Source organism: Clytia hemisphaerica, unplaced genomic scaffold (genome assembly GCF_902728285.1).
Source record: "Clytia hemisphaerica strain Z4C2 unplaced genomic scaffold, Clytia hemisphaerica genome assembly, whole genome shotgun sequence".
In the NCBI taxonomy this organism is placed as follows: Eukaryota; Metazoa; Cnidaria; class Hydrozoa; order Leptothecata; family Clytiidae; genus Clytia; species Clytia hemisphaerica.
This window is the reverse complement of record NW_027103621.1, coordinates 990536-995014: the sequence shown is the minus strand read 5'-3', so window position 1 is coordinate 995014 and position 4479 is coordinate 990536.

Here is a 4479-nt window from a genome sequence, read left to right as displayed (position 1 = left end):
GACAAGGATCGAATTCCAAATTTTTTGGGTGTTAGAAAAGATTACTTACGAAAATCAATAATTCTAGATATGAGTAACTTTTTTCTCTAGGATACTCTAGTCTCCTATTACTGGAGCCACCCTTTTCGCAATATGACGTCATATCGAGAGGGGGATTTCGAACTTTCGGATTTCTCCGATTTGAAGAAAATGACGAAATCTTGACTAAGCATATAGTGAACAAACGACAGCTTGTTTTGCGTATATTTTAAAAGCTATTGAAAACTTTTAAAACTCTTGACAACTTTGTAGTATATTACAGAAGATTATGTTCATTCGAATCCCCATATAACCATGAACTTTGCGGATATCAGAGGTCGGGTGAAAAACCACCCTCGGTTAGTGGGAATTTATAAATACACAGGTTGCAAAATTAAAAGTCCGAAGACAAATCACGCTATTACTCGAAATGTGCTTGTTACATGACATTTATTTCTGATTGGTTCGAACTTATTTGACACTAATAAAGTTATATATCAGCTGTAAGTTGTAGAGCAAGTAACATTGGAATAAAATCACGTGAACTTTTTCCTGTAATCACATGTTTCGACTGCATTGATATAATTATGCAAACCCGTGTATTAAACTCAAACTATTTCTAAACTCAACAAACTATCTCAAAGTTGAAGCACAATTTCGCTCGTCCAGTGAGTCGAAATCTCCATTTGGCCTGGGAAGTTTTTAGACTAGAATGTCTCGTATAATCCAACCCTAAAAAGGCTAAGTTGAAATTTCCTTTATGGAAAAATTGGGATTTTAGACTCTCGCATTAATTTTTAAAGTTCTTTTCCAAGCTTCCAATAATCGGGACTCTTCTGTTTTAAAACATTGACGAATGATATTTCCCTGTAGTTAATTTTTATATAACTTTCATTTTTCCTCAAAATATTGTAAGCGATTATACAAACAGCAATCAGATGTTTTTGATAATATTTTTATACAATTTTTAGAATATTTTTTTCAATAACTTTTTAAAATCATTTTTAAACTTTTGCAAAGATTATATAACCAATAAGATCATTAAATTTGAATAAAAATCATTAAATTCGAAAACCTTCATATTTATTACTATACAAGTTGTCCCACTCTTATTGTCTTTTTTGCCTCTCCGAATAAGTTTTTTCTAATGACTACTACAAAGACCTACCAGTACAAACACGTATACGCATGAGATAAGATTCGTTGCTTAATCAATGGTATTCAATTCAATTCCCCAGTCATCTTTTAAGTTTTAAAGTTTTTCTTGAATTAACTTTTCCAGGAGACAATCGGTTTTTTCATAGGCTTTTCTCAGTGATATCAGAATCGTACAAAGGGAACTGGGAGAGTGGGTTCGAGTTGCATTTTCCCGTTTCTGCCGAGTTTATATTTTTATTTATAGATCCTTCTCACTGAGGTCGTTCAATGCGCGAATTTATTACTTGTGGTTTCAAGAGAACCACAAGCGATTATCCCGAACAAAGTATAAATCAAATTGCGGACGATGCCTTCAATGCCTTGTGATCACCACAAGGCGTTTTCTAGAGGTACGGTATATTGTCGATGTCGGCGCGTTGGGTGGATGATTGGTCTGGTGGGGGAGGGTTGGTGGACAAAAGAAACCTACTTATCAATCTTAGTCTTTTCAATTGTTTGAGTTTTTTAGTCATTTCCACAAGAAATTATAAAAAATGATATATGTTTGTATGATTTATTGGTGTACTTCATATTTTATGAAAATGAGTGTCCGGGTGTTAGTGCATCGCTGCCCCAGGTGGTCCAATCGGACCTCGAACTTTTGAGGACACACGATCATGCCCTCAAAGAGCCCTAGAGGGTGGTGTTGAGCCTCTACACCATATTTACCCGGTCGTTAGTGTGTACTGACTTTCAACGAAGGCCAACAACTGTCTAAGAGCGTAGGCAGTGAGATTTTGGCTCAGAGAAAATTGGTGTGTCAGTGGAGGTCCAGTTCACCGGTATCGAACCCTGTGCATAGTATGCCGTATCCGTATGTGTGAAAAGGCTTATCATGACACGCGACCAGAACAAAGTTTCTTTATTGGGTTGGTTGAAAGCGCTATATTCTTACTTGTGGTTAAACTAAAAATGTCACTAACGAAAATTTGATGCCCGTTAAAAGTCCGACGAAAGACTCCCGTTTTTACTTGGCTTTACATATATGAAGTTTGCCCGTTGAAAAGAGAAACCCTTTACCAAAAATGCTTATTTGATGGGGAAAAAAAGTAGTTGAAATTATCTTTTTTTCGAGAATCCCTGCAGTTAAACAGGTAGCTATCTACCAAACGTGTTGCTAAAAATTAACGTTTTGTCGTGTATAAAAAGACTTAAACCATAAGTATCACATCTTGGGCTTTATTTGAATAAGATAAACTGTGAACTCAAAAGCATATAAAATTTTAACGCAATAAGGGTCTCTTTTTCACACCGTCCCTCAAAGGGGTACAACAAACCATTAAAAAGCAATAAAGGTTCTGTAAGGGTCTCAAAACTACGAAAATTAAATATCGACTCACTCAAAGGGTCATAAATTCTTGAAATTCGGACCAAAGTTGGAAAAATTTAGCTGAAATCTTAGTAGCAAAAACGTCAAAAAATGGACAGAATTTTTGAAATTCAGTCCTCTAGGGTCAATTTTCGAACTTTGGCTGGGACATACCCCGGGGGGAATGCCAAGCACAAAGGAGCTGTTTATGACGTAATTGTGAGTAAATACATCGAAAAGAGGCTGGGCATTTCTATATCGATAATTAGAAAAATTATTACAAAAATCTCTATTCAATTCTGGTTACATTTAACTTTGCAATTCGTTATCAGTTGAGTATCAGAGTTCATTCTTTTGCCACGGAAGTGATGATGTATTTTTCACCCAAAAAGATTTCACCATTTCGAGAGGCGTTGCTTATAAAAATGTATAACACAAGATAATTTTTCAGATTAATTTCAAAGATATTTTTCATAGCAAAAACATGAATGAGATCGTATTTAAATAAAAAGTAGATAGAAAATATATTATACAGCAATCGTCAGAAAATTACCAAAAAAAAAACGAAAAACAAAAAAATCAAGAGGAGAAAATACCGTGATCTTACCAGCCTGGTACAACGCTAGATGAACGTTGTTTTAACGTTTTGTGCAGGATAGTCATTACCAAGGGGGTAATAGTGGAGAAACTGGTGCCAAAAATCGGACAGAATTGATTTTAAAGCATTCTCCCTGGCCCAGTAGACAGCTCGCTCTCGTTAGGAACCAAAAAGATTTTTTTTCTGGTGTGTAAAAGTTAGAAAGTGAGGAATTTTTCGTACTTTGAGTTAAGTTAGTAAGCTTACAGTTCTCAAAAAAAGCTTGAATTACTTTCAATTTTCTAGGAGTCTCAAAAATACTCGAAAATACTCGAAAATCGGCGAAAAAAACAAAATGTTTACAACATATAAATACAAAAAAAAAAACAATAACAAAATAAAATGATATTTAAATAGTACTTTTGGGTAAATTATCAAAAAAATAATTATTTTATTCATTCTCGTATTATCTAAATAACTACCAACGAAAAATAACGAATATATTTTAAATACAAAAACAAGTACAAAATAAGGTACAAAAAGACTATAGACAAAATCAGATACACTGTTACAAAAAAAAAGCCTAACATTTTTGAAATCGTCCCATTTCGCTTTCATATAAACAAAGCTCATGTTCTTAATAAGGCTCTATATCTAAAAAAAACTGTTTGCAAAAGAAATCCATAAGAAGGTATCAGAAAACAAATTGCATCAAAAATTTGATAGTACACGTTTTTTTAATAAGAACAAACTATATAAGAACATATAAGGCTTCGATGGCCGAAGAATTGTTAAGAACAAATTAAGAACATTTAAGGCTTTGCCGACTCTAAAACAGCCTGTTTCTTAGAAAAATGGGCAAAAATGCTCCAAAAATGGTGAAAATAAGAACATTTTAAGTACATTTTTAGGATTTTTAGGCTTAAAACTCAAAAAGTTAAGAAGACGAAGGATTCAAAAATTTTTGGATGTTTTTATAAAAAAACGTGTACATTAAAATTTGGGCTTTTCCATACAAAGAGCATACAAAACCTACTCTCCCCAACATAACACACCCTGTACCACTACACATTGTACTAAAAATGTGAAAAGAATACTAATTATGCAAGATCTTGAAAAAATACAAAATAATATATTGTAAATCTTATAATTATCTATTTTAAAGTAAATACCTTTTTTAATAATTTGACACGTCATTATTACGTCATTATAGTCTTTAACCAATCCCATTGTCATTATTCAATGCTAGACATCATTATTGAAATTTATTAACCAATGAAAAATAAGCTGAGATCATTATTAGCCAATCACACTTCAGTTTAAATACGGTATTAGCCAATCGCAATTCATTAAAACTATATTGTGAACGAAACGAAAA